The following is a 13,930-nucleotide window of genomic DNA, read 5'->3' on the forward strand; positions in this document are numbered from 1 at the left end:
AAATCTTCATAACTCTTAGATAAAGGTAGTATCGTATGAAGAAGAATTGAACCTATATACATATTGTGGGCGGCACGGTGGCACAGTGGTTAGCACTGCTGCCTCGCAGCGCCAGAGACCCAGGTTCAATTGTGGAGTTTGCACATTCTCCCCATGTCTGCTCCAGTTTCCTCCCACAGTCCAAAAATGTGCAGGTTAGGTGAACTGGCCATGCTAAATTGCCCGTAGTGTTAGGTGAAGGGGTAAACGTAGGGGAATAGGTCTAGGTGGGTTGCCACTTCAGTGGGTCAGTGTGGACTCGTTGGGCCGAAGGGCCTGTTTCCACAAAGTAAGTAATCTAATCTAATCTAATCCACTTTGAGGGTGGCACGGTCGCACAGTGGTTAGCACTGCTGCCTCACAGCACCAGAGACCCAGGTTCAATTCCCGCCTCAGGCGACTGTGTGGAGTTTGCACATTCTCCCCGTGTCTGCGTGAGTTTCCTCCGGGTGCTCCGGTTTCCTCCCACAGTCCAAAGATGTGCAGGTTAGGTGAATTGGCCATGCTAAATTGCCCCTAGTGTTAGGTGAAGGGGTATGGGTGGGTTGCGGGTCGGTGTGGACTTGTTGGGCCGAAGGGCCTGTTCCAGACTGTAAGTAATCTAATCTACATTGCAATTTTAGAAGAATGAGAGGTAGTTTTATTGAAACATATAAGATCCTGAGGGGACTTGATAGAGTCATAGAAATGTACAGCATGGAAACAGACCCTTCGGTCCAACCTGTCCATGCCAACCAGATATCCCAACCCAATCTAGTCCCACCTGCCAGCACCTGGCCCATATCCCTCCAAACCCTTCCTATTCATATACCCATCCAAATTTCTTTTAAATGTTGCAATTGTATTAGCCTCCACCACTTCCTCTGGCAGCAATAGGGTGGATAGTGGGAGGATGTTATGGTTTAATGGATCAGTAGAACTAAGGGACACTGTTTGAGAATAAGAGGCTGCCCCTTTCAAACAGAAATGAGGAGCTTTTTTTTAATATGTTGGTCGGTGATCTCAGGAATTCCTTTCCTCAGAAAGGAGGCTGAATTATTGAAGTGGCTAAAGTTTCCGATCACCACCTTGATGTTTCAGCTCGAAATACTTCTGTGTGGGTGATGAGCAGAACTTGATAAGACTAGTGTGCTGGCCCTTGTAGTGGAATAGCCAGAGCTCCTAACACTCACATCTAGGCACAATATTGGCAGATAAATGACTCCTGGAGGAAGTGTAAAAACATCAGTCTTGGGCAGACTTTATCGGAGGCAAAATTTGTCAGGTTTTTGATAAACAAGGGATTTGAGAGTTGGGGAGGATGGGGTTGGGGGGGGGGGGTGGCGCAAATCACAAAAGAGTCAGTGTGACCACCCATCTTATGAATGGCAGAGCAGGTAAAAAGGGCCTGAAAATGGCTTCTTCCTACTCCTGAGTACTGTTCTTGTGTGGAATGTCAAGTCGGACAATTAGCTGAGGGGAGGGAACACAAATTAATAGCAATGATTTTTACATTCACTCATGCATTAAGTGCCGCCAAAAGCAAAATGCTGGAATCCGTCACTCCTCACGCTGAATAGTAATGGGCAGGTTTTCGAAATGATCTGACCATCAGTGAGGCAGCCTTTTGATCCTAGCCCTGATATTTTTATAACTAATGATAATTCAAAGGAAATGGAAATAAGTCAGAGGGTTTTTTTTGTAGATGTGCCTTCTGTTTCACTGCCACTGCTCTACCAAGGAAATTAGCATGTGACTCCTATGGGATTAACATCCCTCCTTGATGGGGGGGCGGTTGGCCTTCTCTATCATGTTGACGATTTTGCTGAAGTCAGTGTGATAATGTGTGCTAGTCAAATGAAGCCACTGACTGGAGGAAGAGCACAGCTAGATCCCACTCCTGAGGGCAAAGAGAACCTTGCCTCAAGTGCGATCCACATCCCTCATGACCCAAGGGTGCAGTGTAAGATTAGAATACAAGGCAAGGTCTGCCTTCTGTTTCCCTGGGCTTCGTGATCATGTTCCAGAATGTTGCTGGCAAGAGAGGACTGTTGTTGAAGCTGTTCATCTTCCACTTATCAGGCAAATGCAGAAATGCCAAATTTCAAACAATCTCCACAATTTCAATCACAGGGTGTTGAATCGTTGGCTAGTTGACTGTGATTGACCCAGACATGGAGAGGAAAATAGGGAGCGAGGGCCTTCAAGATAGGCACAAGATTTGTACAGATTCCTTTTGATTGCAGAGAGCGGGTCATTTTGCATGAAAGTATGTCTCTGCCAGCAAGCGCAAATGAGCCACTTCATCACGTTGACTGATTATCTTAAATTAATTGTTAGCACACTCAAGATTGTTCAGAAAGTGCTGCCTAATAACGGAATCACATCATAGACATTTTGTTTTGAGCTTTGCAACCAGATTCAGTTTGATCTGTACTCTGACTATTAGGAACAACCTTATTTTCTTTCGATAATATCCTTTGGAGGTTTGACTATGTCAAATGTGCCATCTAAAGAGAACTTGTTTCTATTGTTAGCAGCCTGAGGAGGCACTCGGTCCTTTCCCTGTAGGTGCAACCTTCTCAGAGAGCTTACATTGGCAGGGTTGCTGATCTTTGGGTTAGAGCAAGTCACCTGCTTGCCTTTGAGAAAGTTGTTGGCGGAGGGAGCTACGTATTTTCAAGTCTCACTTGCTTCAGGCTTTGATGAGTTGAGTGCCATAGAGTCATAGAGACCTACAGCACGGAAACAGACCTTCAGTCCAACCAGTCCACGTCGACCATAATCCCAAACTAAACTGTCCCACCTGCCTGCTCCTGGCATATATCCTTCCAAACCTTTCCTATTCATATATCTATCCAAATGTCTTTTAAACCTTGTAATTTCACCTGCGTCCATCACTTCTTCAGGAAGTTCATTCCATATGCGAGCACCCTCTGGAAAAAATTTGCCCCGTGTCTTTTTTAAATCTCTCTCCTCTCACCTTAAAAACATGCCCTCTTGGCTTGAAATTTCCGATCCGAGGGAAAAGACAATTACCATTAAATCTATCTATACCCCTCATTATTTTATAAACTTCTATCAGGTCGCCTCTCAACCTCGTACTCTCCAGTGAAAAAAGTTCTAGCCTTTATAACTGAAACCTTCCAGACCTGGCAAAATCTCTTCTGACCTCTCTCCAGCTCGATATAATCCTTCCTTTAACTGGGTGACCAGAAGGGTGGATGGAGTTCAGCTCGCGAGCTAAGGAGTGGGAGATCTGATGAAGGGTGGGTGGATTTGAAAGATTAACTCTGCTTCTGTTTGTACAGATGCTGTCACTATTTTTCCAGAACCTTTGTACGTGCTGGAGAAAACCAGTTTGTGAACAAGAGGAGAGGTTAAGGTAAATGAGGTTAAGTATTTCTTCCAAAAGACAATACCTCAAACTATGAACCTCTTCCCTCTGCATTGCATGTGGAGTATCAGTCTCAATTGTTGCATCCAAACAGGAATTGGACCCACAGCCTTCTGACTCAGAGATAAGATTGCTATCCACTGAGCCATTGCTGGCACATGAAATTATTCCTGCACTTTCTCAAGGGTTTGGTAATATCACTTACTCAGTACCTCTTGCAAAAGTTTTAAGAGTACACTTGTTTCTTGTGACTCAGTAAATCATTTTTCCTACAATCAAACCAGTTAAGACCATAAGACATAGGAGTGGAAGTAAGGCCATTCGGCCCATCGAGTCAACTCTGCCATTCAATCATGGCTGATGGACGTTTCAACTCCACTTACCTGCATTCTCCTCGTAGCCCTTAATTCCTTGTGACATCAAGAATTTATCAATCTCTGCTTTGAAGACATTTAACGTCCCGGCCTCCACTGCACTCTGCGGCAATGAATTCCACAGGCTCACCACTCTCTGGCTGAAGAAATGTCTCCGCATTTCTGTTCTGAATTGACCCCCTCTAATTCTAAGGCTGTGTCCACGGGTCCTAGACTCCTCGCCTAACGGAAACAATTTCCTAGCGTCCACCCTTTCCAAGCCATGTATTATCTTGTAAGTTTCTATTAGATCTCCCCTCAATCTTCTAAACTCCAATGAATACAATCCCAGGATCCTCGCCATTCCTCGTATGTTAGACCTACCATTCCAGGGATCATCCATGTGAATATCACTTACTCAGTACCTCTTGCAAAATTTTTAAGAGTACACTTGTTTCTTGTGACTCAGTAAATCATTTTTCCTACAACCAAACCAGTTGGTCTCTACATCATCCATATCCCAATTATCTTCCAAAAGGGAAGTACAAACCTGCCGAACTGACTGAAAAACATTTAACATCTGTGGAAATCTTACTGCAAACATCTAATTTATGCTCATCTCTTATCCACAAAATGCAAAGCTGCATCCTGTTTAGGAACGAAGAACTACAGATGCTGGAGATCTGAAACAAACAACAACACAAATTGCTGGAGAAACTCAACAGATCTGGCAGCATCTGTGGAGAGAAAACAAAGTCCAGTGATCCTTCTTCCTCTTGCTGTTTGTTTGCTTCCATTTTAGAATACAATGTTTGCACTTACCCACGACTGACTCCACATCAATACATAATTGGAGGCTAATACATCTGGGGTTGCATATTTTCAAGGGGGTTATGGACCAGTCTAATAATTCAGCAACCACAAATTGCACAGCATGGAGGCACTGCTGTGATTTGCACTTTTTAATTCCTTAATATTGCTTCACTCTGCCACCATTTTGTGAAGCTGTCTGTGTACACTGCCAGTTACTTTCTTTGCTGACTTCTGGCTACTTTTGGAGATATTGGGGACACAGACAGATCCCATAGCTAAGTTTTGGGCTCATCAATTAGCTGGTAGTCCGATGCTGCTTTTCTGCAAACTTCTATTTCTATGTTGTGTGGTGGGCAAAATTATTGAATCCAGTATCTGCAGAATAAAAAAACAAAACTGATCCCAGAAGGTAGCAGAACAGTTAGAGAAGGTGGTTAAAAAAAGAGGTACTTGCCTTTACTGATTGAGAGATTGACTATGAGCACAGAGAGGTTATGATGGAGCTGTATATAACAGTAGTTAGGCCACAGTTGGAGGGCTGACTGCAGTTCTGGTCACCACACAAGGATTTGATTATTCCAGAGAAGGTACAGAATTACAAAATACCACACAAGGACTGTAACAAACACTACATTGGACAAACAGGCAGAAAACTAGCCACCAGGATACATGAACACCAATTAGCCAGAAAGAGACATGACCCTCTCTCACTAGTATCCTTACCTACAGATAAGAAAGGACACCACTTCGACTGGGACAACACATCCATCCTAGGACAAGCCAAACAAAGACACGCACGGAAATTTCTAGAAGCATGGCATTCCAACCAGAACTCTGTCAACAAACACATTGAGTTAGACCCCATCTACCACCTCTGAGAAAAGGAACAGGAAGTGACTTCACCACAGGAAATAACATCACCACAGGAAATAACATCACCAACCCAAAGAAACCCAAACATATAAATAGAAAGCAGGAACTTTCAGCATTGCTTTGCCTGAGGCCCACTGAAGATGTTACGTAGTAGGGTAACAAAGTGACTGGAAATGAACCTATATCCAAGAAACAGAGGTAATTCACCAAGAATCCTGAGATGGAACAATTCAGCTATGAAAAGAGACTAGACTGGCTGGGGTTGTTTTCCTGAGAGAAGAGGACTGAGGGTGTATCTGATTGCGGTCTGCAAAATTATAAGGGACATAAATATGGTAGGTAGGAGGAAACCTTTCCTTTTAGTAGAGGGGTCAATAGTCAGAGGACATAGAATTAATGTAAGAAGCAGGAGATTTGGGGGGAATTTGAGGAAAACAAAAGTTATGTGGATATCTGGAACTTACTGCCTGAAATAATAGTTGAGGCATGAGCCATCACAATACTTAAAAAGTATCCAGATAATCATTTGAAATGCCACAGCACACAAGGCTACAGGCAAAATGCTGAAAAGGCAGCACTGGAATAGATAGATGCTACATGACCAGTGTGGCTATGATGGCCCTCTTTCTGTGCTGTAAAGATCTCTGATTGTATTAAATGACTTTTGAGCCATCTCTCTGTACCCAAGGTGTGATATCCTTACAAGATGATCCTACATGTAAACTGACTGTAAATTATGCCAGTATCTTTTTCACAAATTGCTTTGATTTCTAACTTTTAAGGACTGCCACCACTATTTTTGGGAGGATGGGAATAAAATAATTAATCTGATTCTTTTTATAGTGTCCTAGTTCAGTGTTGAAGGAATGCTGACTGTCAGTGGTCCTGCCCTCCCATGTGAAGCCTTGTTTGCCATTTCATATAGATGTGTAAACTCGAATGGCGCTGTTCAAAAAAAATCATGGTCATAGAGTAATATGGCATGGAAATGGACCCTTCGGTCCAACTAGTCCATGCTGACCATGTTCCAAACGAAACTAGTCCCACCTGCCTGCGTTTGGCTATATCCCTGCAAAGTTTTCTTATTGATGTACTTATCCAAATGTCTTTTAAACGTTCTAACTGTACCTGCATCCACTACTTCCTGTCAGTTCATTCCACACACGAGTCACTCTCTGCAAAAAAAAGTTGCCCCTCATGTCCTTTTTAAATATTTCTCCTCTCACCTTAAAAATATGCCCCCCTGGATTTGAACTCACCCACCGTAGGGAAAAGACCCTTGCTGTTCACCTTGTCCATGCCCCTCAAAGTTTTATAAATCTCAATAAGGTCACCCCTTAACCTCCTCCGCTCCAGTGAAAAAGGTCCCAGCCTATTCCAGCCTATTTTTATATCTCAAATCCTCCATTCCTGGTAAATCTTTTCTAAATCCTCTCCAATTTAATAATTTTATTCCTGTAGCCAGATGACAGAACTTCAGAAGATTCCTCACCAACATTCTATACAACCTCAACATGAAGTCCCAACTCCTATTCTAAAAAGGTCTGAATAATGAAGGCAAGCATGCTAAACAGCTTCTTAATCATCCTGTCTACCTGTGATGCAAATTTCAAAGAATTATGTACTTGAACCTCTAAGTCCATCTGTTCGACAACACTATCCAGGGCCTGACCATTAATTGTCAAAGTCCTGCCATTGTTTTACCAAAATGCAATACCTCACATTTACACAAATTAAACTCCATCACAATCTGCTACTTCTTGGCCTATTGACCCCATTGATCAATAACTCTTTGTAACCTTAGATAACCTTCACTGTTCACTATACCAATAATTTTGGTGTCATCTGCAAACTTACTAACCATACCTCCTATATTCTCATCCATATCTTTTGTATAAATGACAAACAAAAAATGGAGTTCCTCAGCGGATTTTTTTTAACCTTCCATGAAGGGGCAACCTATAATTTTAAAACACTGTACCCTGACTCTAGACTCACCTATAAGAGGATACATACATCTTGTCAAGATCATTTGGCATTTTGTATACTTCAGTCAAGTCGCTCCTCACTTTTCCATAGTCCAGTGGGTTTAAGCCCAATCTACAGAACCTATCATAAAATAGACCACTCATTTAGGTATCAATCTGGTAAGGCTCTTAAACTGCCAATGCATTAAACCCTTTCTGAAAAAAGGAGACCAACATTGCACACAATATTCACAATATGGTCTCATCATTACTTTCTATAACTGAAGCATAATATCATTACTTTTAGGTTTAGTTCCTCTCGTGATAAAGGATATCACTCCATTAGCTACCTTGATTACATTCCGTACGTCGCATTCTAACTTTATACTCTGCTTTTTCATTCTTCCTGCCAAAATTAGGACTTCACAATTTCCCCCATTATACTCCATTATCAGGTTTCTGCCTACTCATTCAACATTTATATTTACCTGCTGCCTCCTTATGGTCTTCATCACAAAATGCTTTCCCACTTATCTTAACATAGCCTGCATATTTAACTACAATGCATCAGCCTCCTCATCCAAGTAATCAATAAAGTATAAGTTGAGGCCTTAGCACAGACTCATGCGGAATTCTATTTATCACATCCTTCCAATGAGACAAGGACCCAATGTATACTGTGCTTCTGCCAGGCAATCTTCCAGCCATGCTAATATGTTACCCTATATACCATATAAGACCATAAGACAAAGGAAGACAATTATACCATTCTGTCCATTAAGTCTGCTCGAGCATTCAACAAGATCTTGGTTGACCTGAGAATCCTCAATTCCACTTTCCTGCCTTTTTGCTTTCAACATTGATTTTGTTACTGATTAGAAATCTGTCTCTCAGCCTTGAAGATACTTAAAAACCCACCCCTGACAGTCCCCTGCAGTAAAGAACTCCAGATTCACTACCTTCTGAGAAGATATTTCTTATCTGTTTCAAGCATGCGACCCCTTATTTTGAGATTATGACCTCCTTGTCCTTGACCCTTCCACAATGGGAAACAATTTTCCCCCATCTATCCTGAAGAATTCCTGAAGAAGGGCTTATGCCCGAAACGTCGATTCTCCTGTTCCCTGGATGCTGCCTGACCTGCTGCGCTTTTCCAGCAACACATTTCCAGCCCCCATCTATCCAGTCAAGTCCATCCAGAATCCCACATGTTTCAATAAGGTCATCTTTCACTATAAACTCCAATGAGTACAGGTTCAATACAGTGAACCTCTCCTCATAAGACAGACTTTCCATACATGGTATCAGTCTCTGGACTGCATCCAATTCCAGTATATCTTTCATTGAATACCATGAGCTTTTATATTCCACAATAATCTTTGTCTTTACCAATCATTTTCTGGAAATCCAAATACAGTGCATCTTCAGGTAAGTTACTCTTTCAAAGACATTGAATAAAGTGATTAAACACAATCTATCTTTGACAAAACCACATTGACTGCTCCTGATTATCTTGAATTCAAGTGTGTGACTATAATCTGTTTTGGGATCAATTCTAACACCTTCCCCACAACAGACATAAGCTTACTGGCCATTAGTTTCCAGTTTTCCTACTTGCACAAGTACTTCCTACTTCCTATTTGCTATTTCCAGCTAAATTTTGGAATTTTGGAAAATTAACACTCTCTCGTTAGCCATGTTCTTTATGGCCCTTGAGTGAAGCCTATCTGGACTCAGATTCAGCTGCCCACTACTTCATTAGCTTACATAGTGCCACCTCCCTGGTGATTGTAATTTTACCACCTTCCTCTCTCTGTCCAGGTGCATCATATTTATCCCTTTTGCATGATCATTAAATGTTGTTCAGATGCTTTATTGCTGCTTGTGGGAGCTTGCTGTGCACAAAATGGATGCCTATTCTGGTGTTACAACAATGGCTGCACTTTTGTTTGAAGGAAGTGCTTCAAACAGCTTTGGATACATCCTGATGCTGCGAAAAGTGCTGAACAAATATAAGCTTTTGTCTTCTTTGTTCTCTTGTTCACAGACATCCCAAAGTGGTAAACAGGCAGTGTATTACTTCCAAGTTGCTGTTGCGAGGTCGTGCCCAGTTTGTTGACAGCAAGAAGGGATGTAGCAGTTACGTCACAGCAGTGACAGTGGGTGGAACTTAATGCTTGAAGGAGGGGAGGTTAATCTGGCAAACGTCCATCCGACAAAGGAAGACGCAGGACTTGGTCTTCCATGTTGGTTTATTCACAATACCCTATATGAGCCCAGAATATTTCTCCCTTTTTACAAACCAGCGCCTCTCAGATGGAAACTGCCATAATTTATCTGCAGCTAATATTGGCTGCTTTTCATCACAGCACATATAGACACAACTGACAAGCAGTTCCAGCAATACTGAGGTGATAGGGGTGCTGGCTGATTATTCTGGCTGGGTATAGAGCCTGATATCCCCTGACGCCACCTATTTTGCCCTGCCCCCCCGCCCACCACCAATACCCCAATTAGGAGAGGAGAAGGCTTTCCAGCCTGGAGGCTGATCTGCTGCTCATGTTTTGCCAACTTTGGGTGATGGGTAGGGCCATGTATGTGGTGAGGTTGCCCACTGTGCCCTGACAGGACAGACTGTAGGCTGGGTGGGGGAGGTGGCGGTGGTGATGATGGGCAGGCAAGTTGGAAATTATACCCTCCTATTTGGTCAGGGAGACTCCAACAAAGACAAGTGCAACCCCCTTCCCGACATCCACCCAACCCCCAACCTGGCTTGGTCCCTGCCCTTCACTGATATTCCCCTCCCCCCACCTTACCCCAGTTCCAACCTTCCACCTCTGCATCACCCTCATGACCTGTCCCACCTGTCAATCTTCCTTCCCACCTATCCACTCCACCCTACTCTCCGATCTTTACCCCCACTCCATCCACCTATTGCACTCTCAACTACCTTCTCCCCAGCCCCATCCCCTCTCCCATTTAGCTCTGCACCCCCGAGGCTCCCAGCCTCATCCCTGATGAAGGGTCCGGCCTGAAATGTCGATTTTCCTGCTCCTCGGATGCGGTCTGATCTGCTGAACTTTCCCACAACACACTCTCAACTCTGGCAGCTTTAGGTGGCAGGATCCTCATGGTGAAGATCGTGGGAAACCCAGTGTCAGGCAGTGTAGTGCCTGATTGGGATCTAAGCCCAAGCGGGATTCTCAGAATTGCAAAGGGGTTACCAACAGCTTCCTAGCTTTTTTTCATTCACGGGAAATTAGTATCGCTGGCTAGCATTTATTGCCCATCCCTAATTGCCCTTGAGAAGGTGATGGGGAGCTGTCTTCTTGAACTGATGTAGTCTATGTGTTGTAGGTTAACCCACAATGCCCTGAGGGAGATAGTCCTGTTTACCAGGGAACTGTCATTGGTGGCCAAGAAATTCAACATGTACGTGAATGATGCCTTATAATCTGAACAATCCAACTTCATCTAATAAGGAGTGTGTAAAAGAGAGCCAATAATTCTCTCTGATGTAACGTCATGTTACCCCAAAAGAGTTTTTCAGGTGGAAAGCCTCCATTTCATAGTATAAGTGAATTGGACTTCAGGCTGGTGTAATGGCCATTTTGGGTTAAAGAGTTACAGAGAAGAAGGCAGGAGAGTGAGATTGAGAAACATGGCAGCCATGATTAAATGGTAGAGCAGACTTGATGGACTGAATGGGACGGAAATGTGTTGCCGGAAAAGTGCAGCAGGTCAGGCAGCATCTTGATGGACTGAATGGCCCAATTCTGCTCCTATATCTTAATGTCTTGCGTCTGCAAGAAGACTTCCCTTGAAAAATGTCAGTGATTATTTTTTACATCAGCTTGAGAGAGCAGGCCAGATCTTGGTCCAATAGAAGACTCTACAATGCTTTGGCAGTACTGCATTGGAGTGTCAGTTCAGATTTTGAGGTCTGATCTTTGGGCTAGGACTTGAAGTCATTACCTTTGGCCCAGAGGTGAGAGAAAGCTGCTGACTGAGTTCGGATTGACAGCAAAATTAAGAGGAAACACCCATGGAATCTTTAACATCCACCTGGCATGACTAATAGTATCTCAATCTCATGTCCCACCCAAGGACTGAAACCTCAGAAGGTGCAGAATTTGGTCAGTACTGCGCTGCAGTCCGAATTGGGAGCCATTTAGCATCTGGAGAAATGTATCAGTCATCCAGACAAAGCTCTCATGTAGAAATTCATGTAGAATTTCACAAAAAAAGCTCATTTTTCCAAACAGCTTTGTGGCTTCAGTTGCAACTAATTAGAGTTACCACTTCCTGCTTAGGAAGAAGAATTATTGACTCAGTGAAAAATTCACTCAGCCGCACCAAAAAGAAATAATCTGTACCAAGTGGTAGTGCCAAACCTCCAGAGGAACTCTGGAGTCTTGAGGATTTAAAGCCTAATCTTCAGGACACTGCTGTGAGAACTCAGGAGAAAATCATAGGAGCATTAGAAAATCATGTTCTTTTTCTTTGAACAGAATAGATTCCCTACGGTATGGAAACAGGCCATACGGCCCAAAAAGTCCACAACAACCCTCCCAAAAGTCACCCACCAAGACCCAATCCCCTACCCTATATATATATATAACCCTTGACTAATGCGCTTAACAATATTGGCAATTTAGCATGACCTGTACGTCTATGGATTGCAGGAGGAAACGGGAGCACCCGGAGGAAACCTACGCAGGGAAAATGTCCAAACTCCACACAGACAGTCACCTGAGGTGTCAATCAAACTAGCATCCCTAGCGCTGTGAGACAGCAGTGCTAACCACTGAGCCATCATGCCGCCCTTTGAGTCATGCTTTAAAACATTGGAGATGGTGGGGTAGAGGTAAGGGGAAGTTGTTTTCAACATTGAATTTGTTCATTGTGTGTGAGTGTCACCGGCTACACCATTATTTATTATCCTGACCTAATTGCCCTTGAGAAAATCGAAGTCCACGCTTGATTTGATTTATTATTGTCATATGTACCCAAGTACAGTGAAAAGCTTTGTTTGGCATGCAGTACAGGCAGATCATAGCATACAAACATCTCAAGGTGATTGAACAGAGCGAGGAATAAAAACTTACAACTGTAAAGAAGGTGCACAGAAAGCAAGATTAACAATGGGAAACAAACTGTCTTGTTGGTATGTGAGTAAGCTTTTGTATCTCCTGCTTGATGGAAAAGTTGGAAGAGATTATAAATGGTGTGGGAGAAGTCTTTGAGGATGTTGGCTGCCTTTACAAGGCATTGAGAAATGTAGGTGAAGTCAATGGATGAGAGGTTGGCTTGCGTGATGGTCTGGGCTGTATTCACAACAGAGCAGTTGCTGTGCCAAGCCATGATGCACCCAAATAGATGTGGGACTATGTTGATGAGGGTCCTTATGGACATGCTGAATTTCCTTAGCCTCCTGAGGAAGAAGAGACATTGTTGTGCCTTCTTGACCATCGTATCCACGCGGGTGGTCCAGGACAGATTGTTGCTGATCAGTTCTAGGAACTTGAAACCCTCAACTATCTCCACCGCAGCCCCATTGATATAAATAGGGGCATGCCCTCCTCCTTGTTTTCTGAAGTTGATGGTCAGTTCTTTAATTTTGCTGACACTGAACAAGCACTTTATCTCTTTCCTGTATTCTGCCTCATCATTTTTTGATATCCAGCCTACAGTGGTGGTGAAGATCACTCTCCAGGGATATTAAGGGGGATGTTCCAGAACTTTGACCCAGCGACAGCGAGATAGCTCCAAGTCAGATAGTACGTGGCTTGGAAGGGAACTTTCAAGTCGTGGCATTGCCAAATATCTGATGCCCTGGTCCTTTGTGATAGTAGAGGGCATGAGTGTGAAAAGTGCTGCCAAAGGAGCCTTTCTGAGGTGGTAGATTCTTGACTGTTAATCAGTTAGGTAATAGAGTGTTGACACACTTTTCCAATTTACCTGGGGAAAGCAGGTGATCATGAGGAGAGGTGTATTGGGTAACCAGTGGCAGATGTGTGCATGGGGTGATACATTTGGCAGTCAGAGGTCACATGATGACAACTCCAGGATTCTACCCAATTGGAAACCAAAAGAGAAAATGCTGGAAAATCTCAGCAGGTCTGGCAGCATCTGTAAGGAGAGAAAAGAGCTGACGTTTCGAGTCTAACTGACCCTTTGTCAAAGCAAATTTGCTTTTATATCCAATTGGAACTGACACTGTTTCTAAATCTAAGTTCGGAGCCTGTTTGTGGTGCTGAATGAGGCTGGAAAATAATTTACAATTTACAGGCCTCATGCTGATAAAACTGTTTTTAAAAAAAAATTCCTTTATCCGTTCTGAAATCTGATTGCCTCAGGTCTTTAAAATTGATTTTTTGCAGTTAAATGAAAACATTACACTGTTTGTTTTTTTGTTGGAGAGGTTTTATTTTGTTTGAAGCTTTGACTTTCTCACAATTGTTTCGTTTTTCAGTCAAAGTTTTCAGTCAAAATACACACTTTCTTAC

Source organism: Chiloscyllium plagiosum, chromosome 31 (assembly GCF_004010195.1).
Source record: "Chiloscyllium plagiosum isolate BGI_BamShark_2017 chromosome 31, ASM401019v2, whole genome shotgun sequence".
Taxonomy (NCBI): Eukaryota; Metazoa; Chordata; class Chondrichthyes; order Orectolobiformes; family Hemiscylliidae; genus Chiloscyllium; species Chiloscyllium plagiosum.